The 25692-nt window shown below is 43.7% G+C and overlaps 1 protein-coding gene across 7 annotated transcripts in view; it reads right to left on the bottom strand.

Annotated features, from left to right (window-relative positions):
* Ddr2 (discoidin domain receptor tyrosine kinase 2) overlaps positions 1–24520 on the bottom strand; it is a 122931-nt gene extending 98411 nt beyond the window's left edge. For 3 of the 7 annotated variants that reach the window (XM_040738795.1, XM_040738799.1, XM_005071424.4), the window contains exons 1-2: positions 23865–24060; positions 5022–5174 (exon numbers count right to left, since the gene is read on the bottom strand). The gene's annotated coding sequence lies outside the window, so the exon portion shown is untranslated. The other 4 variants (XM_040738796.1, XM_040738800.1, XM_040738797.1 and 1 more) reach the window with 4 other exon arrangements.
* Between the last annotated feature and the right edge of the window lie 1172 nt (positions 24521–25692).

Genomic DNA, 25692 nt, shown 5'->3' with positions numbered 1-25692 from the left:
CAGACTCCCACACTGAACCTCTTGGGCTCCAGGTAAATCTGCCTCCTCCTCTGCCTACCTCCTTTGAAATTTTGTTCTACAAGAAAAGTCAGGCTAGGACACTCAAGACTTGCAGATCAGAGCACAGTGCCCACATCCTCAAGTGACTCTGTGGAGTCATCTGTTATATGATGATTTACTCTTTTGGTTCTTTTTTTTTCTTTTTTTTTCTTTTTTTCTTTTTTTTTTTTTTTTTTTTTTTTTGGTGGGATGGGTTTCTAGACAGAGTTTCTCTGTGTAGCCTTAGCTGTCTTGGAACCCACTCTGTAAACCAGGCTGGCCACAAACTCACAGAGATCTGCCTGCCTCTGCCTCCCAAGTGCTGGGTATATAGGTGTGTGCTTTTTGAGGGGCCCGCCACCCACCTCCCAGATAAACCACACATGAAATCCTATTATTATTTATGAATGCCCCGCATTAGTTTGGCTTGTCTCTTGTCAGCTTTTCTTAACTTAAATTATCCCGTCTAGCTTTGGCCTTGGGACCTGTATACTTTTCCTTTCCTTCTTACTCCATGACTGCATGTGTAGCTAGGAGACTGGGTAGCTGGCCCCTGAATCCTCCTCCTTTTCTCTCAGTCCCAGAGCTCTCCTCCCAGATTTCTCCCCATATGTCTCCTCTCAGCCTGCCAGCCCCTCCTATTCCTCTCTCCTGCCTCACTGTTGGCCATTCAGGGCTTCATTAGATCATCAAGTGTTTTAGACAGACATAGTAAAACAGCTTCACAGAGTTAAACAAACGCAACATAAACTAAAGTAACACACCTTAAAATAATATTCCTGAGCAGCCCTTCCTCCTCCTCCCACAGCCTCTGCCGTGTTTGTGGAGCAGATGCCAGGTTCAAGCCACTCTGCTACAGCTCGACCTAAACCCTGTCTTCTGTCATTGCGTACAGCCTCCAACAAGCGGCGTGTACAAGCAGCTATTCTAAGAACTGTGGGGCGACATCATCTCACAATTCAAAAATCCCAAAGAAGACATGGGTGGTGGGATTTTCCTGGGAAACTGAAAGAAGGAAACGCCTGAATCTGGTTGCCCAGAGGCCAGACCAGAACTGGGCTAGAACTAACACTGCCTTTCCAATGGAAAGCACAAGTGACAACCAATCCATACAGGATTCTTTTTTCTTTTTATTAGTGTGTGTGTGTGTGTGTGTGTGTGTGTGTGTGGTGTGTGTGTGTCTGTGTGTGTGTGTGTGTGTGTGTGTGTGTGTGTGTGTGTGGAAATCAACGGGCAACTTTTGGGAGTCAGTAGTCAGTTCTCTCCTTCCACTGGGAGTTCTGAGGATCACACTGAGGCCATCAAGCGTGTGTGGCAAATGTTTTTATCCATAAGCCCAAGCACACTTCTCAGGGTTTCTTCTTGGCTCATTCTATCATCTGTCCAAAAGAAGGAGCCAGGAACCCTGTGCCCCAGGAAGTGGGCACTAGACTAGCTTTAGGCTTTGGGAGAAATTCAGTGAACATTGCCAGCATGGGACTCTTAACATTATTCCCCACAGCCCACGATTGAGGCTAAAATACTCAAGATGATATAAAAAAGTGTAAGACATTGAGAGCCGAAGCTATGAAAGCAAGATGTCTTACTGGCAGTTCACTTTCTGCTCAGAGAGCAACAGAGTTTATGGCTGATCCTTAAATAAAGATCAAATCAAGGCTAACAGATTGAAATCTTAGTATGCTATGCATGCATAGTGTTTGGCCCCAAGTCTAGTATTTCCCCTTAAAGTTTGTTTATATGACATCTCAAACCTCATCCAGAACTACCTGCACTCAACAAGACGAACATCAGGAATAAACATCTCCAGAAGTAAAGCCACCCCCCCCCACACACATATCCAGAGCAAGGACAGTACAAATGCTGAGTCCCCAAGATGGTATCCAGATGTCCTATCCCAGCCAGCAGTCAGGGCTCTGTTCCCTTTGGCAGCTGTTCTCCTCTGCAACCTTACCCATCACTCCTCCACCCACCCTCTGCTCCAAGTAGACTGCTATTTCCTCTCTCTTCTCCACCTCACGTGCCCAGCCAGGTCTCTCTGGGTCCTTGTGGCCGAAGTCAGCTCCAACAATAACAACTGACCATACTCCCCCTTCTACATGTTAAATTCCTTCCTAGCTCCAAGGTTTGGCTCAAACTCCATGCCTTTCAAGTGCAGGGCATTTCTCCTATAATACTGCAGAAAGAAGTGCCATTGTCACCTTCCCGTCTCCACTGCTCTCTTAAGTGTATGGTGCCTCTGTCTCTGTCTCTCTGTCGCTCTCTGTCTCTCTCTGTCTGTCTCTCTCTCTCTCTGTCTCTCTCTGTCTCTGTCTCTGTCTCTGTCTCTCTCTCTCTATTTCCTTTTTGCCAATGAATAGCGTATCTGGCATTGTCTCTTATTTACATAGCTCAATGACTTTCACTTCCAACCACTTTCACAATTCCTCAAACATCACAGACCCTCAATAAACGTTTGTTCCCATTTTGCTAAGTAAAAATGTCATCCAAAGTTCTTGACTCTCAGCAACAACGGAGCTCGCTGACCTCCAGCCCCCAGTTCTTTGCCTGTGCTGCTGACACCCATCCTGAGCTGATGCTTTCCGAGCATGGCTAGAGCTCTGTGTAGCCAGAAATGCCTAAGTCAATCTGGGAGTTCCCTCTTCCACTCCCGGTGACTCCCCTCACTCTGGGGGCACACTTATGATAGCTGTGGACCCTCTAATTAGTTACTTCTCCCAATCCCACCTTTTCTAAAATAACCCTGACAGATCTTCGTCCCCATAATCACAGCATTTCATTTATTTCAGTCACAACTTACTCAGTAGCCAGCAGATGGCTCCCATGTTTGTTTCTGTTCAACCTTCAACAACTGCCACCCCCAACACCCTAAGCAGTGCTGTCTTCATGCCCTAGAACATATGTCCTCCTGGATACGGGGGCCCACTGTCTCCCATCACAGATGAATGAATCGGAAACAGACCATACCTAGGTCTCTGTAATGGGAAAAAGCTTCTAAGTCATGGAGTTGAGAATTCAAGGAGAAATTACTGTTGGCAGAGCTCTCAACAAGAGATGATGCAACTGTTTTAGTCTGTTTAGAGCTTAACAGGGATCAGTTAGTTTCCTGTTTCCTGTTTGATGACCAAAAGGTCAGCATCCATACTGAAACATGCAGGAAAAAGAGTTGTCAGTGGGTCATCCAGAGCTCAAGGCTTTTTGACAGTCCCGCATAGTGAGTTCTGACACAGGAAGTTAACTTTTGCCTTGGGCAGTTAAATTCCCTGAGTTCTGCTGCCTTCTGTGGTTAAAGCATGGGTTTCACAGCACAGAGCCTGGTCCCTAGTGGACATTAGAGCTCCCAGGGAGACACTGCCAATTGCTACAGAACATGAGTGTTTGAGATGCTTGTATAATGTAGCTATAACTGGCCAACTTGTCTTCCTCTCCCTACCTCTGTCTGCTCACTTTCTCCCCATGTTCCCATCTTCTACTCTGCCCTTTCTTCCATTCTGATTTTCCCACGGTCTCTCTGCACTATCTTCCCCCACTCAATAGCTCTCCTGTTGTCTCTGGAAGCTCAAAAGAATTTGCACTGATAACAAAAAGGGCTTGAATCTGAAGGAAGCAACGTTCTTCAGATAACTCCCAGGTGCAGCACTGTGAAAGTGATGGGGAGGGGGCGACAAGGACAAACCAAGCCTGGTGTCACAGGGCTGTATTTAGCATATGATCTCCATATCGAAAGAATGGCTTCTGGAAATAGTTATTTCAGATGGGTGGTGGAGGAAGCGAGACCACAATGATAGCTTCTGAAAGGTAGGGAATGATTCATAGATAAATAATGCTTGAAATCTAATGGGTCGGGGAAAACCTGCAATAACTTCTGAACAGTGGCTTAGCATAGCTATGAATTATTCATTCTGAGACATTCACCGTGAAGGCTCTGGCTGAGAGTTTGTCAAAGGAAGGAAGAAAAGAAAGGAGAACAGGATGGAGACTGATAAGGCAATCCGGGGAAAGAATTCATTAAACTATGACATCACCACAAGGAGGGTAAGGAATAGTGAGGTGTTCCCTTGATCAGAAACAGAAAATTGTACACAGTCAAGAATCCCTGCAACAGAAGAAATCTCCCTAGAAGAAAAAAACACTGGAATTTCCCTGTACCCAAGAATCATCCTCCTCCACAGTCCTACATGATGTGCTCAGTCACATACTCAACAATATTCTAGAAACCCTACGGTATATGGGTAAGTTTAAGGCAAGTCAGGGATTCCCACTGAACAGCCTCCATGTGACATGTGAAGAGACAGGCACGAAGGAGACGGTACTTCTTAGCTCAGGGAGCTCCAAGACACGAAGGTCTCAGAATCAGGACTGTCACACAGTGAGTCTTCACTGCACGGCCTCTGTGGGCCAGCCCTTGTGCAAAGACCTAAAGATACAGGCATGAAACAGACATGATTTGGTACCACTGAGCTCTATGCTAGAATGGTCTCAGAGCCATGAAGCTGCCATAGTGCTAGGTTCACTGGTGAGATCTGACCTGCCCAAAGGGTGAGGTGAGAAGACTCATAGAGACCAGATGTTACCTCCGGTGGACCTCCTTGACCTGTGGGGAAACTCTACACTGTAGCATGCTTCTCTTTTTGTCTCGAGTCCTGATTCAGTGTGAAGATCTTTCCTGTCTCTGGGGTAGGCATTACAGCTATCTATTCCTCTAAAACTGTATTACACATTTCTGCTCTAGATCCCAGTTTTGGCAGATCTAAGTATTGTTTTCCTATAAATCATTTCAAATTACCATTGAAAGAAAGCAAACTCTAAAAGATGATGAGATTGTAATATTAGAAAACATACCCAGGAATCTAACATTCCCATGAGTACTGGGATGGGCAAGTCCAGCATTAGCCAAGATACATGTGTTTCGATGTGAGTCACACCCGGACGGCCACTACTTCCAATATCATGTGGCAACAGAGCTACAGTGACTGACTACTTACGTCAATGGGTGCAGAACATTCTCTGTGGGACAGAACCCTCCAAAACAGAAGGCTCCTGCTCCTCTTCAATTACTCCAGCTTCTTTAAAAGAACTCAAGCAACAAGCCTCAGAACTTTCTGGAACATCGAATGTCAGGCCACTTATAGATGTCTCTTGATGAAAAGGGAGGAAAGAAAAGCAATGTTTTGTTACAAAGTTTTATTTCATTCAGATTTTGTCCCTTCTTAGTATCCCCATCCACAGTACACACCAAAGCTTTCAAGCATTCAAGGCTCCCTGATGGGACCAGACACTTCCAGAGAACCTCAAAGGAGTTTCATTTCTATCTCCTGATACTGATTAATTGATAAATTAAAACAGAACATTTTAAATTTACTATGTATTCCTTGATGACAATCCTACTCACATAAATATTAATTGCTGTGAAAAATAAATTTTCTCAGAAAATTTTGTGAGAGGAACAACATCATTTTACATGTTTTGAGATCCCAAACATCTGGCTTCACCAAAAACAGCTGGATTATCATATCTGCTTCTGGATTCAATCTGTTGCAGTGTCACATGTCAGTAGGCCTCTGGAAAGCTCCTCCATGTACTCACAGGAGAATGAGAGGAAGAAAGCAAAAGACTCTTGGCACCATTGTAAAAATAACTGTCACGTGAATCAGCCAATGAGCCCCGAGGACTGGAAGGAATCCCATACGGCAGCCCATGTGATAAAAACAAAAAACCCCACATGTACCTCAGATTATCATCCCCTGCCTTAGATGCAACTGTTTATCTGTTTGAAATAGTTGTCTAGGGATACTCCACATACAAGTAGATTTCATATATATACATATATATGTATGCTTGCTATGAATGTTTAGATTTAAGTTTATAAGTTCAAGTGACAGCAAACTGCATTTCACTTGGTTCCTCTGTTTGCAAGTTGGGGCAAATTCTAAATCAGTCTCATTTGCAGTTGTCCCACTAAATGAATATGACCACACACACACACACACACACACACACACACACACACACATACACACGCACATGTCTGTGTGCAAATAGATACACACATATATGAATCCTATGTGGTGTCTCTGGTTTGGGTGAGTTACAAAATGACTACGTAAGCATGTTTCCTGATAGGCACAGAGTAGATATACCAAGTAAGAAAAAGTGTCATGTAGCTGAAAACAGTTCTCCTCATCTTCTGGTTTCCTAACAAAGCACACAGCTGAAATCTTCCAACTCTGAGAAACAGCTTAACTTTGCCTTAGATCCCTGTCATTCCACAGCAGGGCTTATTACTAGGGAAGCATGTCTCAGGATCAGAGGCCAAGTGAACAGGGCTATTTACTAACAGCAGCCTCTCTTGAGACATCCTTTCCCATCAGCATCATGTTGACATGAGGAGAAAGCAGGGTCCTACATCTGAAAGCTCTTCCTCTGCAATACTGACATGGCAAATGAGTATCCTCTTGGCTTACAACTTTCCTGATACAGAAACTAAGAAAGAACCCAACTCCTACAGTGAACTGGGTATACATTGAATCCCTTAGATGTAAAACTCTGCCCACATCAGCAGTGGCAGAGATGGAGATATACAGTACCATTCTGTCTTAGTTCTATTGCTGCAATGAAACACCCTAACACAAAGCAAGTTGTGGAGGAAAGGATTTATTGGCTTACACTTCCAGATCATCACTGGAGGAAGTCATAACAGGAACTCAAGCAGGCCTGGATCCTGGAGGCAGGAGCTGACTTAAACACCATGGAGGGAGCTGCTTACTGGCTTGCTTCCCATGACTTACTCAGCCTGCGTTCTTATAGAACCCAGGACCACCATCCCAGGGATGGTACCACTCAACAACAGCTGGGTCCTCTCCATTGATCACTGAGAAAATGCCTTACAGCTGGATCTCAAGGAGGCATTTCCTCAGCTGAGACTCCTTCCTCTCTGATGACTCTAGCTTGTGTCAAGTCGACACACAAACCAGACAGTACAGACTCCACAAAGTAGTCCTGTGACCTCTACATATGTAGTGTGCCAAAAAGGCATGGCATGTAAACACCACACACACACACACACACACACACACACACACACACTCACTCACACACTCACACACTCACACAATAATAATAATGACAAATAATTGAAAAACCACTACAAAACTAGCAACAGGAGAGGGGAGGGAAGAAGTCTGAGAATCCTGAGCTCCTTGCCTGCCTGAGATCAGGAACACATTTTTTTTAACTGGGAAAACCAAAGGAAGGCTTTGTTCATAAAGAATGGCTGAACGTAAAGACTTTGGCTTCCTATGGAGAGAAAGAGATACATATTGCCTGTAGAGAGGCAGAAAAGTGAGCCTGTCATTCAGGTGAGTGTGGTGCTGTCCATACATGGATTAATCAACCCCCTAGGACAGGAACACACACTGATGTGGATGAGAAGACTAAGGAGGAAAGAAACTGAAGACATTCTTGGGGTCCATTTGCCCTGGGTAAGCAGGGGGGAGAATACTCATGTGTTCTCTGACACAACCTAGTTTCCTTATTTTTGCAGATGAATCCCAAACCCAGAAGGCTAATTCATCCAGCATCTCAGAACATTTCAGAGAGTGAGCAACTGGAAACAGAATTGTCTTAGCATCTACAATACTCTGAGAGAAGCCTGAGAAGAGTCTCAGACTCACTTTGTCTCTGCTGTAACAGTCAGCAGTGTGGAGCCCAATCATATCATCAGCTCTGGGACTCAAACCTCATCTTGTTCATCACCACGTCACTGTCCCACTACCTCCCCTTTCTGTTCCCACTACCAGTTATTAAAGAGCAGAAAATCGCAGATTACTTCCTTCTTCTGCACATACACATGATCTCAGACATCTGGACTTGAGAGGACTTTAATAATTCATCTAATATTAAAGAAAAGACCTACAGAAACTGGGAGTGGGAGGTTGAGAGGAGCCCAGTGACTCGCCCCAGATGGTCAGTTAGTAGATTCCAGAGCCAAACCCATTCTGTTGTTTCTTTCCTTTACACTACAAACTACTAATGTAAGAAGTTGTCTTGGGGTTTCTATTGCTCTGAAGAGGCACCATGACCACAGCAACTTTTATAAAGGAAAACATTTAATTTGGGTGGCTTGCAGTTTTAGAGGTTTAGTCCATTATCATCATGGTGAGGCATGGTGGTATGCCAGCAGACATGGTGCCGGAGACAGAGCTGAAAATGAGTCCTACATCTTGACTTGCAGGCAACAGGAAGTAGTCTGCCTCACTGGGTGTAGCTTGACCAAAGGAGACCTCAAAGCCTGTCCCCACAGTGACACATGTCTTCCTACAATACAAAGTCACACCTACTCCAACAAAGCCACACCTCCTAATAGTGCCACTACATTTGGGGACCATTTTCTTTCAAACTACCACAGAGCCTTATATCTTAGATGTACTCTCCAGTGCCTAATTTTCCACACATGCAATGTGCATTCCTTTTCTCTTGAGGTGTTCCTTCCCAAAAGAGCTCGAAGTTCATTAATCTTGTGAAGTGCTACAATCTACCCTCTCGATGATGAGTAACACTCTGTTGTGGAGGGGTTCAGGTACACTGTAATGGTTTCTTCTTGTGTGCATGTTCACGTGTGTATAGGTGCCTGGAGAGGTCAGAGGTCAGAATCAGTTGTCTTACTTAATCATTCCCCACCCTATTTTCTGAGATAAGAGTCATTGACTCTGGAACTCACTGATTTGGCTAGACTAGCTGACCAGCAAGCTCCAAGGCATCTGTCTCTGCCTCCCCAGTGCTGAGATTATAGGTATCTGTCACCATGACTGTATTTTTACAGTTAGGGCTCCAAACTCAGGTCTTCATGCTTGCACATCAGTACTTTACCAGCTAAGCCATCTCCCCAGGCCCGTGGTAACACTTTTGTTACCATATATAAAGAAAGAAACCTATCTAATCCTCTGGTAGTTTCCAAATTCACTTGACCACAGGACTCTATCTTTACCCCACTGCTTCATTTTTGACTAACATGTCTCAAGCTCCCAAAGGTGATGCTTTGGAAAACACAATCTAAGTCTCATTCATAAGAATTCCTTTTTACATCCCAAGCAAAACATTCCCATGGAGTGGTCTTCTTGGTGGGGATCTAGTAGGGAAGCCAGAGACACAAAGGAAGAGAAACAATAGTCGTCATCTGTTCCACAGCCATGTGCCCTGCCAGCAGCTAAGCGTGAGATGGCCACACACACTGTCATCTGGAACTCGGGTCCCAAGCTAAAGACACTCAACTCCAACTGCAGTCTCTCATATACTCAACATCAGCTAATGTCAGTTTCCTTCTACTTCTGTTCTCTGTTAGAGACACTGCCGTGCCAGGTCTTTCCACATCTGCTGGAGCCTCTTACCACCCTGATGTAAAACCTCTGGACTTACAGTCATGCCTGCACCTCTAAAAGATGCATTCTAATTCCCTATCTGACTCCTTCTCCCCCTCCAGTGCCCCTTACAAGATGTCGTCCTGTTAACTTAACCTTCCTAAGACAACATCGCATTTGCTTTCGGAGAAATAAAATGTTCAAAACTCAACAACAACCAAGGTCCCTCACTGTGCACCACAACACAATCTGTGCTCCCCCAGCAAGTTCCGCATCACCCGGGGCTCATCCTGCACTGCCACCCCCATCACCCATGCAGTGTAACTGTTGAGCTCTGCATTGCTGCTGTTTCTGCCTCTCAGATGTCTTCTGGTTCTTACCTTCCAGCCTCCACCACCAGTGCCGAGGTCGAACAAGCACCCGGCCCACCCCTCCTCTCACAGATACTCGACACTTGCACAGCTTGCTCTTTGACTGATTCTTGCTTTTCCTGCCTGGTAGTAAGCATGGGAAGGGAAAACATCAGGCATTGTCAAGTGTACTTAGAAAGTATTCAGAAATCTCTCTTGGTGGCTAGAAGAATCCATATTCATCCCACGGCTGTAAGTTAAGCAGACAAGTTTAAGTCTACAAAAACTAGGAAAAAGACCCTCTTTCAGGGACCGAGGGGCATTTAGAATAGATCTTTCTCGCTAAATTGACCTTGGATTTTGAAAATAGTGAAACAACATATTCTACCTCATCTTAATAGACCCAGAGTTGAGCTTTCTGCCATGGACAGAGCTGAGCCTAAAGGACAGAGCTGAGCTTTCTGCCACCTTCTGGCCAGCTTCTCACTGTGCTCTGGGAGGGAGGGTCTAGACAGGGTGTGTCAGGTGATGTGTCTCCAACAGTCCAAGAGGTTGGTCGAAACAAAATTCATCCCAAGAAGACTCTCTCTTGACAACTGCTCTTTCCTTCATTCATTTTCGTTTCGTTTTGTTTTGTTTTTGCAGACAGGGTTTCTCTTTATAATAGTCCTGACTGTCCTGGAACTCACTTTGTAGACCAGGCCGATCTCTAACTCACTGAGATCCAACTGTCATTAATTCTTTTAATTGCATCACTACTATTTTGCAATCAGTATGTTAAGACATGAGGCTAGATTTTAAACAAACAAACAACAACAACCAATCGTGGTACTTGAGTCATCTGCAGTTAAATACAGTTTTACTCACAATATGTGCCCGACCAACCACAGATCCACCTGAAGGAAAGCTGCTAAAACAAATACAGGTCCCCTGGATACTGTGTGGAAATTTTTTATTCATTGTCTGGAACAAAGCCTGAAATGTAGAGTTTCTGATTCTGAAGTATATTGAAATTTGAAAGCCAGATGAAATACCGGCCCTGTTTTGTTTTTGTTTTAAAGAATAGTATATTCGGGGTTAATCCTAAAGCAGTTGTGCTTGGGAATGGGGAGGTGGCTTGTCCAATAAAGTGTTTGCCACACAAACAGGACCTGAGTTCAATATCCACATAACAGGTCAGGTCCACTGGTGTGCACTTGTAATCCCAGTGCTGGAGTGGAGATCAGTGTGGTCCTGGAGCTTACTGGCCAGCTGCTTCATCTTCTCAGTGAGCTCCAGGTCAGTAGCAGATACTAGCTCCAAAAAACCAAAATAAATAAATTAAAATGAAAAATAAATTAAGCCAGGCAGTGGCACACTCCTTTAATCCCAACATTCAGGAGGCAGAGGCAGGTGGATCTCTGTGAGTTTGAGACCAGTTTGGTCTACAAAGCAAGTTCCAGGACAGTCAGAGCCATTACACAGAGAAACCCTGGCTAAAAACAAAACAAAAAATGTAAAGGTAGATGACTCTTGAAGAAGGGCAACTAATGTTACCCTCTGCCATCCACATGCATGCACACATGAATAGGCATGTGCACACACACAAAGTCATTATGCTTGCTTGCAATAAAAGGCTCACAATGGCCGGGCATTGGTGGCACACGCCTTTAAACCCAGCACTTGGGAGGCAGAGGCAACTGGATCTCTGTGAGTTTGAGGCCAGCTTGGTCTACAGAAAGAGTTCCAGGGCAGCCAGGACTACTGAACTACTTCACAAAGAAACACTGTCTCAAAAAAAACCTTAATGTATAATGGAGATGAGAATGAGCCATTGGTAAAACTTGCATAATGCAATGTTAAGGGTGCAGGTTCAAATTCTAAACCAGTCACCTCCATGCTATGCACCTCACATTTTCTTAGGGTCCTATTTCCCAGTGCAAAAAAGGAAAAGTCCCCACCTCACCATGCTGTAAGATTTCAGGAGATTCTCTGCGAAATGCTGACCTTAACCCCAAAGCACAATAGCACTCATCACTTACGATTAGTGAAATTGGAAAGCAGACAAAAAAAAAAGATATTCTGAAGAGTACCATGCCTACCCTAATTTGCTCTTCTGTTGCTGTAATAAAGCATTGCCCAAAGCAACTTGGTGAAAAAAGGTTTTGCTTAGCTTATGGTCTATCACTGAGATACCAAACTCAAGGCAGGAAGCTAAAGGCAGGAACTGATGCTGAGACCATGAAGGAGGGCTGTTTGCTAGTTTGTTCTCTGTCCATGGCTTGCTCATCCTGCTTTCTTAAACAGGTCAGGACCACCCGCCCAGCAGTGGCACCACCCACAGTGTGCTGGGCCCTCCCACATCAATAATCACTCAAGAAGATGCCACAAGGATGTTCTTACAAGACACATTTTCAGTTGAGGTTCCTGTTTCCCAGATGACTGGCTTGTGTCAGGCTGATAAAGGCTAGCCACCACAGAGACCAACTGCAGTTTTATTGTCATGTGTTTTTATAAGTGCATTCTTGAAGTCCACAAGACTCCTAGAATCTTTCAAATTAATGCTATGTCTTCTGTTTTCTAATTTGACATTTAGTACAAGAGATAGCTAAGAGCCATCATGCAGTCAGTCTTAGTGCCTGCCTTTTCACTTGTGTTTATAATTGTACAAACACCAAACAAAAGCCAGGTCAAAACAAGAACCAATCTGAAAATAGAAGAATCAGTGGGAGAATTGAGTCATTGCTTGGCACGAGGCAATTTAATCTATTCAGCCACAGCATCCCTGCTGCAAGGAGATGCATGATTTGGACTCTGACATCTTACATACCAGCAAGTACTGGCTTATAAGCAGAGCTGAGGCATGAGCACACAAAGCAGAATGATTTCATGCCTGGTTCTATTAGCAATAAATGGACAGAGCAAACAGAGTACCAGCATTCCTGACTGTGTACCCAGTGTGACCAGCTCCCTCACACTCCTGTCCCCACGGCTAGAGGCACACTCCCCACCATGTACCATGCCTACCCTGCTCCGCCCTCTGCCATAATGGACTGTATCCATAAACAGTGAGCCAACGTGGCCCTTCCTTCTTTAAGATGCTTTCCTTGGTTCTTTGGTCACAGAAATGAGACAAGTAGTTAATGCCGCAATTTAGTAAATGGTCAGATGATACCCTTTTAAACTCACATTTAATGATTAACTACTACTGCATTTTGGTTGGGATCCAAGTTTTCTGAATTTATAAGCCCTTGAGGCTAAGACAATTTGTTCAACGTGCATATGCACCAGCAAGCCTTCTCCGCCTAAGTATTAATATATTTAAATAATCAACCTGAGTTACAAGGAAAAGGACACTCTGTTCAACTCCATCTACTAATGAATTTAAGTAGAATCACATCATCTCTCCCCTTACAACCATGCTCCTAGCTGAAACTAATAAATTTAGTTTAGCTTTATGGTTGCCTTTGAGCTATAAGCACAAGAATTGTCTATAGTTCCTAGTTTCATATTTACACATCTCAAAAGTATTTTGAAATTTTTATTGTACCTGTATGAGTGCTTCCCTGAATGTGTGTATATGCACCGTGTGAGTGCCTGGTGCCCACAGAGGCCAGAATAGGGCATTGGAAGCCCTGGAGCTAGAGATACATATACTTGTGGGCTGCCATATGGGTGCTAGTAACTTAACTTGTGTCCACTGAGCCATCTATGCAGTCTCACATTTATACATCTATTAACAGCATATTAGTAGCATCGCCTGAGAAGCTGAATTCTCTCCTTATAAAATAGATTCATGCAGTATTTATATAATAATGGCAAGTTAGACAGTCCTAAAGAAATGTTTCCTGAAAATTGAGTCTACCCCATGTCACCTATGAAAAGGCTGTGTCTCTCTTCAAGTTTCATATTCATGAAACTTACAATTATGATTTATAAGAAACAGAATTTGAACCCAGAGCTCCCAACAGAACACTCAGTGCCTAGTCCATTTCCACATGATCAGATTCCTGGCTACCCTGATCTAGTGGCATAACCAATTAACAGAAATCGAGTTCTTTTATGTGCTCAAAAACAGCGTGTGAGGCTTTCAATGCTCCCCTCTAAGAATTTTCCCGACCACAAATCAGAACTGCCGTAGGCTTATAAAAATCCCTTAGTCTATTTTAAGAAGCCAATAAAAACTCGCTTATGGGTTATACAAGGAAGTAATTTATAGAGAACTCATAAGATATGTATGGGCCTTGCTCAACTGAATGATCCTAACAAAAAAAAATTTTTAAATCCTTAGGATTCCAAGAAATGAGACGTGAGCCACAGAGACAATCTGAAACTGGAGTTTGAATCTTCAGAAGAGAGTTATTTAGCTTAAGTACAGGGAAAAGGGGCACTATTCGCAGAGTATAGGGCTGAGGTGACCACAAAAGTGTAGTCCATATGACTCAAGGCTTTACTGTAAAGTGACTCTGGGTATGGGTGCTGTTTCCAGACAGTGACTAACAGAGCCAAACTGGAAGTTGTAGAAATTTTATAAAGTTCTTTATAGATACGGACGTTACATTTTTGCATTTATCTATTGTGTGTATGTGTGTGTCTATGTACGTGCACATATGTGGACCATAGCCCATGTGTGGTGGTCAGAAGCAACTTGCAAGAGCCAGTTCTCTCCTTTAACTATGGAGGACCCATAGGGAACCAAACTCTGGTGGTCTGGCTTGGCGGCAAGTGCCTTTGCCTGCTAAGCCATCTCACCAGTCCATATAAGAACATTTAAGCACAAAGAAGTGAAAAATAGTTGCACAAGGTCTCACTGTTAAAAGTTTGCAAAGTTAACATTAGAATTGTACCCTACTAAGCCTTGGCCTACTGCACTTACAACCATAAGATGATTTCAAGTGACATTATCTGTTGTTGTAGCTGAAATAACTTAAATGGTTGCTGTTTAAGTAATAGTTGCCATGTGACAAGGTTTAATTCATCAACTATCCCCTAGAGTGCTCAAATGCCTGCCATGAGCCTTTATCAATAATATTCAAGTTTCTGCTTCAGATAGCGTTAGTAAGTAAAATAATAAAATATTCAAGTTTAAAATACAATCAGAACAATGACGCTACCTATGAGAAACACAATCATTTTGAAACAAAAGCAACCCGTGGCTATTATTACATTACAACTCTTTCCTTCAGATAAGAAAGAGGTCAACAGAACAGAATCATAGTGCTACGACTTATAGGCTTGGGGAAGACATTTATTCTTTATTGCATGTTTTTTAGAGCAGTTCTGAGTTACAGAGAAACTGAACAAACATTGGAGATTCTTACCATATGCCACCTGCTCTCATGTGAGTTTAACCTCTGCTATTAATGTTGTTCCCCACCACTGTATGGCACTATAGTCTACAGGGCCACACCATGGATGCCCAATGTCATGGTTTGCCCTAGAGTGCACCTGTGGTACTGATGATCTATGGATTTTGGCAAATGAATAATGGTGTGTATCCATGTGTCACAAAGAATAGTTTCAACACCCCAAATCCTACCTATTCACCCTCCCTCCTCAATTCCCAGTAATAGCTAATACTTTCACTATCTTCATGGTTTGGTCTTTTCCAGAATATCATGCAGTCAGAATCATAAAGAATGTATCCTGTGAAGACTGGCTTCTTCCACTTAGTCCTATGCATTTGAGTTTCCCTCATGTTTCCCATGGCTTCATAGCTTATTTATTACTTTAAATTGTTGAATAACTTTTTATTAATAATCAATTATTAATGTATATGTACATATTCATGTATATCAGCCAGTGCCTGTGCACATATGTGTGCTTGTATATGAAGGCCAGAAATCAACCTTGAGTAGCATTCCTTGGATGTCCTGTCTTGTTTTTTGAGACTGGGTCTCACCCTTCATACCTGAGACTCATCAGTTCAGCTAGGCTAGCTGACCAGTGAGCCCCAGGGATCGTCCTGTCTCCATCTTTTCAGTGCTGTGATTGCAAGCATGCACCACCACTCCTGGCTTTTATAAATTATTTCAATAATTAAGGTTACTAGAACCATAATTAGTTTAGTGCTACTGTCTTAGCACTGAGCAGTGCTCTATGGGCCAGGTGTCAATTCTTCTGCTGGAGAACATCATGGTTACTTTCAGATTAAGACAATCACAAATAGAACTGCTATGAAAATTCACGTGCACACTTTGTGTGGCTACAACTTTCAATTCATGTAAGCAAATACTAGAGCATGCACATGTTACAGCCTATAGTGAAAGTGCATTTAGCTTTACAAGAAGCTGCATGTGGGCGTTGCATTAACCTAATTTGAAGTTGCTCGGTGTTCTGCGCAGCTGAACATCTTCTCACCTGCCCTCTGTCTCGCTTGAATGCACTGAATATTTCATCATTTTTGACCTACTGCCTGTTTTCTTTACTGTTGGGTTCTTTGCATTTCTTAGGTAATGTCTTTTGCAAATATTTGTCCCTATTGTGTGGTTGATATCCTCATTTATCTTGACATTGTCTTTAGCAGGAAGGAAGTTATTCATTTTAACGATGTCTAGCTTATCAATTATCTCCTTCATGAAGTTTCATCTGTAGAGCTGGGTCTGAGGTACATTTTCATTAACTTTTGTGAAGGATGTCAGGAATTGTCTAGATTCACTGTGTCCACTAAAAGAAAAGACTTCCTTGTTTTTGCTGTCTTGCTCTTACTCCTTTGTCCTCTTTGAATGAATTTACATGTGTCTATTTAGGGCTCTCCATTCTGTTCCATGTGACCTTTTGTCTGTTCTTTGCAAGTGCTGCCCTGCCTGGATTACAAAAGCTTTCTAGAGAACCCCAGAGTCAAGTGTTGCCAGCCTTCCAACTGTTTTCCTCCATCCATATTGAGTTAGCCTTTCTGGCTATTCTGAGTCTCCATATAGAGTTTTTTTTTAATTAGACAGGCGTCGCCATGTAGCTCAAATTGACCTCCCTAGTGCCAGAACACAGGTTTGTACACCACACTCCACTCCACAAAAGCTTCGCCATCAGTTTATCAACATCCACAAAATAGCTTGCTAGGGCTTGGGTTGGGGTTTGAATTTCTTGGAAAGGCAATTTGTAAAAAAAGGTACATCATGACCCAACCAAGGCTAGCAAGCAGCAATTTGGATTTTTTTCAATTTCCTTTCATGCCATTTTTATATCATCATCACAATCTTAATTTTAAAGCAACATAATCCACACATTCTAAAGTCAGAAAAGCATCTAAGCCAGGTGTGGTGATGCACATCCTGTAAGTCTAGCACTGGGGAAGATGAGTCAGAAGTGTGTCCCTGAGTTTAACTTCAGCCTGAGCTACATAGTTGAGGCCCAGGCCAGCCTGGGATACAAAGTGAAAGTCTGAGTCAACAATAAGCAAACAAAAGCTTCACCTGGTCACCTGGTAATATTTAACACTTTTTGGAGAATTTAACTACCATCCTCTTTTCTTTAGATTGGTTCATTCCCTATTAGGGTCTTGTAGTGTTGATCTCTAAGTTTTATGAGCCTCTGTGAAGTTACAGGATAGCAAGGCATGAGATATGAGGTTCTTTTACAAATATTAATTCATTTTACTCCCAGTAAGCAAGGTGAGTGGCATGTATTAGTGTGATGGTCCTTCAAATCTTCCAAAATCACTCACTCACACACACACACACACACACACACACACACACACACACGTACGTACGTACGTTCGTTCTCTCAATCTCTCTCTCTCTCCTTGCCATGAGGCGTTGGAGGTTGCTTTCAACCTTTGATTAGATGTGCAATGATAAGCATGATTGTGATGAGAACGAAGACAGTGACAACACAGACAATGATAATGGTAAGGAACACAGTCCCAGTCAAGGAGATGGACCTGTTGGTAGGGATTTGCTATGCTAGTGCTGTCTCCTTTATCCCTGATTAGGAACTGATTTGTATTGTTTTTGAGGTTTTCTTCTGTTGCTGCTGTGTGTGTTTGTGTCTGCTAAGTCCTAAAGACAAAAACTATGTTTGACGTCTAGATCCTTCATTTTGATGTATTATTCATCAGGTACTAAGGGATATTTCAGCCCTAGCACTGTTGGGCGTGTACCAAGTTACAGCAGCTGTTTAAATAAACGAGGCTTTAAACTATGGACATGTAATATTATACATTGTTTGAAAAGAAGAAATGTGATTGCTTCTTCTATGCCTCCATAATGACTAACAGAGAACATGAAATGTTTAATAAGTACATATTGAATACTAGATAAAAATAGAAATGCCAATACCAAATGCTGATAGCAGAGCAACTGTGTGAAGTGTGGAGGAGTACGAGAACTCAGGACGGTGTCCTCAGTTGTTCTGTAGGGATAAAGTTGCTATAGAATATAAAGCTGACTGATTTTCCAAAGGAAATTGTGAAAAATAAAACACAAAATTTTCAGTCTTTTTGTAAGACACCTGGCTCTACTACTTGCAGGAACCATTTCTGAATTACTATGACTGAATTATTTAATCATGCTTCAGCAAAATTTAAAGCACAAAATCCTATTACCTAATCCTGATAGCAATTTTCCAAATCAAGCTTTGTCCAAAGGCATGTGACATACCCCAGAACCTATAGTAATGACTGTCGAAAGATGCAAAGGAGCAGGCAGTGTTGAAGGTGCCATTGTAAAGAGTTTGCTGAACAAGCAGAATTTGGATGTCCCAGAATCTATGTTCTACAAAAAGAGCGTGGCATAGTGGTACATGCTTGCAATTCTCAGTACTGGGGAGGAAAAGACAGGTTGATCTCTAGAGCTCCCTAACTGGCCACCCTAGCCTTCCGGAAGAAAGACAGATTTACACACACATGAACGCAGACATAAAAAACAGAAAGAAATGAAAGATCATAAGTGATTATAATCACTGAAACTTAGAACTTAGAAGGCAGATACCAAATAAATATTTGCTGGGGAATGACTAAATCAATAGAGGAAAACAAAATTATGATAGATGGTGCCAGAATGCTATACAATTCACTAAAGGTAGAATACATTTTTATATACCAATTAAAATTTTAATGAAAATAAACCTGTGAGTTTTAAAAGTAACACCATTTGAGAAAAAACAGTTAATGAGAAACCTTTTTCTTTTAGACAGGAGAATTCAGACGTTATCTCTGCTTCAAGTTTTATGAATTCCTAACATACTAAATTTATAAAGGAAAATTAAAAGGCACTAGATTAATCCATCTTACATCTCAATTTATTCTGGCTTCCTATGCCATTAAGACCCTAAACATAGAGACTGCAGAGATTGTCCAATGGTGAAGAACACTTGCTGTGCTTGCAGAGGACCTGAGTTCAGTTCCCAGCACACACATCAGGCAGCATACAACCACCTGAGACTTCAGCTCCAGAGGATGCAATGCTCCCTTCTGACCTCAGTGTTCACATGCAGACATAGATGTACACACATACACACACACACACACACACACACACACACACACACACACACACACTAGGGTTGGGTTTTTTTGGGGGGTCATCTTTACAAAACACATCTTTAGCAAACTTCACTGAACAAATTCCTATGAAAGACAGAAAAGAGCATCTCCACCTACCATCTTTGTATGAACAATACTTTCCAGTTTCCAAATCATTACCTTATCTGACCACCCCCATAAAGAAAGAGAGAATAAAAGTGCATGAGCAAGACAAATGAGGTCGTAGCTCCATGAATCTAAGAGTCCTAAAGAAATACATGTGAAAAATAATAGTGCTGGGACCAAAACCTTCTAACACGACACTAGCCTGGCAAGTTCTTCCCATCCATGTCCTCCCCCATCTCTCACACTGTGGAGCACCAGGCAGCATTAACCTCTGAGTGAGTTCAAAGGACTCATCAAAGCTTTAAGGTGGGTATGAAGCACATCGACAAGAATCTACTGCCAACAATGCTTCATTTCTGGAAAAGCCATGGAAGTTCAGCATTGTAGCATCAATCTAAACTCAACTTTACATCATCTTTACTTGTACATTCATCTTCCAGGCCAGGACAACACTGACAAAGCTGACCTTCCCCTGTGTTTACATGCCAAAGTGAAAGTCCAGCTAGCAAGTCCACAATTTGTCAAATGACAGGATTCTGCATCGCCTGAGAAACTACGGAAGCTTGAAATACTCAATGGTTCCACACAAAAACATTAAAAGATACCAAAATTTAGAATGGACATCAAAATAAGAGACTCGTTTATAAGCAAATCATTTGTGAAGCATGCAGCTTTGATTATAATATATTCAAATATATTCAAATACAGTGAGTAAAAGGAACAGCTTAAAGTCACTCAGCTTCACCATCAGGTCATTGGAATTCCAGTAAATATCACTGGAAAGTTATCCAGACATCTTTGTTAAGCTGTGCTATTTTGAAAAAAAAAATCTAACAGAATTGAATTGAAATTCCTTGGGCTCATGTCAGCATTCAAATTCGAATAACCTGGAAAATACCTCAAAATACCAACTCCCACTTTCTACCTTTTGGTCTAGAAATCCTTCAGGTCTAGTCTACCTGGGGTCCCGAATTACCACTGAACCAGTCTAGCAAAGCATCATCTTATCAGCTGTAAGGACGCACACTGAGGTTTTGAACCCAGTCACTGAGTTCAGAGCAAGGCTGGGATGCCTGGGAATATCAGGCACATTCATGGCCTGAGTAATCCTTGTCAGCAAAGAGTCGACTGATGCCTATGCTGCGCAGCTTTCAGCAGGCCAAGCACATAAAGAATCTAGTGTGCCTGCATTGCAGGCAAGTCCACACTGATGAGAGCCAGCACACACTAGCGGGTTGTGGACGTCCACTTCTAGTCAGGGCTTGCTTTGGCTTGTGTGTTTGAGGTGATATATAATTCCTGAAGACACATCTTCCCAAAGAAGTTGAGATGGGTGCCTGAGCTAAAGCTAAATTTATATAGATGGGAGGCATGCTGTCTTTATTAGAACATCTATTTAAAATGCTTCAATGTGGAAAGTTTGAAGCTAAATTCCCTATAGGAGATACAGGTCCAAATGGCTTCTATTTCTGGACATGACTGTGCCAGAAGGTAAGAAAGCAATACAGAAAGACCAGGAGAGAGAGAGAGAGAGAGAGAGAGAGAGAGAGAGAGAGAGAGAGAGAGAGAGAGAGGAGACTTCTCTAGATGATGGATGCCTCTGCTTTGTTCTTGGATGGGATGACTATTGATCCTAACATTCTGCAAAGACATTCTCAAGATCTCTTACTTTTGAGGTTTAAGAAAGCAACTGGATCTTAAGCAGAAACAGAGGTGGGGGTTTCAGATGTTAGCCTTACCCTCCACTTCAGCAGTACTGTCACCTTTAGTGTGACAGAGCAGGCAACGTGAAATAGATGGAGGGAGATGACCTGCCAGTGAGAAGATGCTCCTGGGTCCAGACCTGTCCTCCAGTGAGAAGATGCTCCTGGGCCCAGACCTGTCCTCCAGTGAGAAGATGCTCCTGGACCCAGACCTGTCCTCCAGTGAGAAGATGCTCCTGGACCCAGACCTGTCCTCCAGTGAGAAGATGCTCCTGGACCCAGACCCATTCTCCAGTGAGAAGATGCTCCTGGACCCAGACCTGTCCTCCAGTGAGAAGATGCTCCTGGGCCCAGACCTGTCCTCCAGTGAGAAGATGCTCCTGGGCCCAGACCTGTCCTCCAGTGAGAAGATGCTCCTGGGCCCAGACCTGTCCTCCAGTAAGAAGATGCTCCTGGACCCAGACCCGTTCTCCAGTGAGAAGATGCTCCTGGACCCAGACCCGTCCTCCAGTGAGAAGATGCTCCTGCACCCAGACCTGTCCTCCAGTGAGAGGATTCTCCTGCACCCAGACCTGTCCTCAGCCACTCTGAAGTTCCTTCTGATTAAGCCTTTCTCATTCGGAGATGGTGCACATCACAGAGATGCTTAAAGTAACCTACTGGCCTCCATCCGACTCTACTTTGAATGAGGAACCGTGGACAAACCAAACCACAAGGACACTTTCAGGGAGGAAATATGAACTGTTTCTCCATGAGGCAGAATTGTTTCCATTACACGATGGGCATAAAGGGCTGGGGAGATAGCATCTCAAAAAACAAATGGAATGACACCTGAGGCTGACCTCTGGCCTCCACAAACATGTGCAGGTGACATATACACACCTGTGCATGTGCTCTCCCTCCCTCCCTCCCTCTCTCTCTCTCACACACATACACACACACTCACACACACACACACACACACACACAAAGATGGGAATGAAGAAAGAGGCCCCCATTTCAGAGCTTCAAACACAGTCCCATCCAAATGCCCTCGCACAAGTCTGCACGAACTGCCAGACAGCGTGACAAAAGCTGCTTCCCAACACATCCACGAATATTTCATACAATTGTAAAAGCTGACATAATGAAGCCCTCCATAGTCCTTAGAATGCTTTCAGGTGCGTGTCTCTTCTAACAGTGGAACTCATGGGAGAACACAGAAGCTGAAATGAAGACAACAGTCAAAGGAAAAGACAGAACCTAGCCTGGGTCTACCAACTCAAAAAGTCCCAGGCTGTCTGCATAACAAAGCTCAACAGGCATCCAATACCTAGAGAGCAGTGCTTCTGACAAGCAGGTAAGGTCAGGCTCCACACTCTTCCCTTAGCCTGACATCAGCACCTCCTGGTCACCCAGGGAAAAATGGAATTTGACTCCAGATATAAGCAGGTCCGCTCGTCATACGAAGGGGTTGATGGAGAATTGCCCAACCCTGATCGGAGCCCAGGATCGAGAGCTGCATTTTAACAACATTTAAGTGTATTTGCTGGGTTTCCTTGAGCAATTCCTTTCACTTCTCTGTGTCTTAAAATCCTTTCCCATGAGATAGGAATAAACTTTCAGAATCGTGGGGACTCAATCAAATAACAGGTAAATCTCTGGGTGGGGAGTATGGTCAGAGCAAGGACTCAGATGTTAGAAATTTCTTTCATTACACACACACACACACACACACACACGCACACACACACACACACACACACGCACGCACACACACGCGCGCGCGCACATGCACACCAAGAGCCACTGGCTGATAACCACTGCTACCATCTTCTCTATTGTTTCTTCAAAATCTTAAAAATAAGCCTGAGAGAGAGGTAGGGAGTACAACAGGCACGCGCCATCAGCTGAGTGCATTTTCCACGCCACTTCTAACGTGCTATGACACCGAAACAAGTCAGGCCTCTGCTATCGATTTTTGGAATGTGTTCAGTGAGAGGGTCAGAAGGGATGGCGATTACAAAGACCCTTTTCCAGACTCCAGTTGCCACCAGGAAGGATGCGGAAATTCCGCTGAGTGGTTAAAATGGAGCTAAAGCCGCCACTGGCTTGAGCACTCCCAACTCTCCTCAAATGGCTGGCCTGAGTACGTCTGCCACTCTGAGCGAACTCTCTCCCTTAGATGGGCCTCTTGAACCCTGGCCAGGACTCTGGGTCCCAACTGGAATCAGCCCCAAAGTCCTCTGATAACAAAAGGAGAAGCACCTAGTGCCGAGGAAGACTAGTGTCTGCTTCACATCACCCACTGCATACCCTCCAGGCAGCTCCCCTTCCTGCCCAGCCAACCCAGCCCAAAAGTGAAGCCACCACAGCTCACCCAAAGCCCTCACCCACAGTTGCCCTTCCCACAACTAAATCCCAAAAGGTGCTAGGTCGTGCTCTCACCAAAACTCAGGCCCTTCAAACACCGCCACTCAACGCCTGAAAACACAGCTCGTGGCCCTCCTCTCTCCGACAGCCCAACTCTGCGATCGGCCCGTCTTGCCTGCCAACATTTCCAACTCTGCTAAAGCTGTTTATTGTACCTTGCAGCTGCCGTGGAGTCATGTACTTCACTTCGGCCTTCTTTGGTTATTGGCTCCCATTCTTCCCTCCCTGACACAAATCCAGACCCCAAAACGTTGAGATCTGCCTTGGTCCTGAGTCTGTAGAGCCCAGCTCCCGACCTTCCTCCTCCCTGATTCAAACTGTCCGCTGCCGCTTTTAAAACTTTTCCTGACACACCAAGAGAAGTACACGCAGAGCTTTCGTTTCTGAACAAGAAAATGAAGAGACAAAAAAAAAAAAAAAAAAGAGCCACAGCACTTACTTCCATCCAGGGACGACCAGTTTTGAAAAGAAGAAAACCGTTATAATCCAGTGTGTTCCCCCAACCCCAAAGGAAGAATTTGTTGCCAATCACTTCTTTTTCCACTTTGCCGGGGAAGGAGCCCCGTGGTAGGCATACATCCACAGGCTGATGCAAGATGCCTTTGAGAGAAACCTCACATTCTGAGGATTCCTGGGCCTGCGCCAAGGATCCCAGCATCCAATATATTACACATTTGCTTTCAATTAGGAAGGGGGTTGGGGAGGGAAGAAGGCAAGTCACCAATCAGAGCGGTTTTCTGTTTAGAGACCATTTCTTTTGACCCAAGGGACCACGAGCAAAGCTATAATTTACAGCAAAACCCATTCATAGAAGAAAAATATGTATAACCATAGGACAGACTTAAAGACGCAGCTCCCTTCTGCCATGTCCCAACTCATGTCTCCCCGTGCCCTTCCCCTCCATCGAAGACTTGGTCCCCATCGTGGGATGCTCCCCCCACTTCGTTTGTCTTACTTGAGCTGAAGCTATGAGAACAACTTCAGGTTTGGCGCCTCTTCATTTCACACTTCCTGGACAGTTGAGTCACACACACAGAACTGATCTTCCGTGTTGTAGCCACGAGAGCTTAGAGCTGAGCCCTCCTGGAAGAAAAGACTTGATTTAATCCCTCCCCCCACCACCTCCTCCACAAAAAAAAAAGAAAGAAAGAAAAGAAAAAGAAAGAACCTGAATGGTTCTAGCATCCAGGATTTCTCCTTTAAAAAAAAAAATTCAGTCCTCAGTTAGCTGCTGCTGAGATTCCTGCTGTTAAATGAAAACACAAAGATTTATAAACCTAAGTATTTTGTAACTTTTTTCTCTTCTCACCCCCCCACCTCCTTTCTGTGGTCAGAGTGAAAGAGACATCATGGACAGGAGGTATGTGACAGGGGAGGGACACTTGCTGGACTGTCCATGATAACTAACAGTCCTGTCCATCCACCCAGGTTCCGCCCTTAACTCTCCAGAGCCTGGAACACTCTTGACAAAGCATGGGACCTGGGAGTCTTGATTTTCTGTGTGTGTCATGACTAATGGGCAAGCAGAGCGGTGGAGGGAGGCAGATGGCCACAGGTAAACTCAGAAGACTTAGCCACCCTGTGAGAGCTAGCCTCTTCATAGTGATACCTCTTCCTGAGGTTTCTGAGAGATTGCAGCTTTTCTCTGCCCCCAATAGAGTAGACAGGAGAAGAGGTGAGGCTCCTCAGGAAAGGGCATGGCATACCTCAGTAAGCACCTCAGTAAGTAGTAGGGTGGCCAGTTGGGGTGTATGAAATTAAAATCCATACTGTCAGTGGTGAGTCACTCAATGGTCATAAACCCAGCATGGGTCCAAGAGTCAGAGAGTGGCTGTGAAAACCGTGTTCCTCAGTGGGAGAGGACACAGAGAACTGGCAGACTGTGCCAAGACCAACCACCCAGACAGCAACAGACAGAAAATACAACTGGGGAGAAGAAAACTAGAATTAGGGCTATTTTACAAAGATAAGGTCAGAACAGAGATGAATGTTATAAGAGGGCCCTTCAAACAATATAGCGCATATGACATCAGGTGTGAGGATGACTGAGGCCAAGATAGTTAGCTCAGTTGGCTAAATACTTATTTTTAAAAAACCCCACTGGTCAGACACTTCACTGGGTGCTTGCCAGAGGCATCCACGAACATCTGGCTGATTCTGCCTCCCGGTGTCTATGAACCACGTTTGGTGAGGTCACAAGTTAAAGCTGAGAAGCAGTGGGATAGCTTTGCAAAGGCTGAGCCTAATAAAAGGCAGGTATTTTTTCT

This window comes from Mesocricetus auratus, unplaced genomic scaffold (genome assembly GCF_017639785.1).
Source record: "Mesocricetus auratus isolate SY011 unplaced genomic scaffold, BCM_Maur_2.0 Super-Scaffold_100676, whole genome shotgun sequence".
Classification (NCBI taxonomy): Eukaryota; Metazoa; Chordata; class Mammalia; order Rodentia; family Cricetidae; genus Mesocricetus; species Mesocricetus auratus.
The sequence above is the reverse complement of the archived record's forward strand: the minus strand, read 5'-3'. Positions and strand labels throughout refer to the sequence as shown.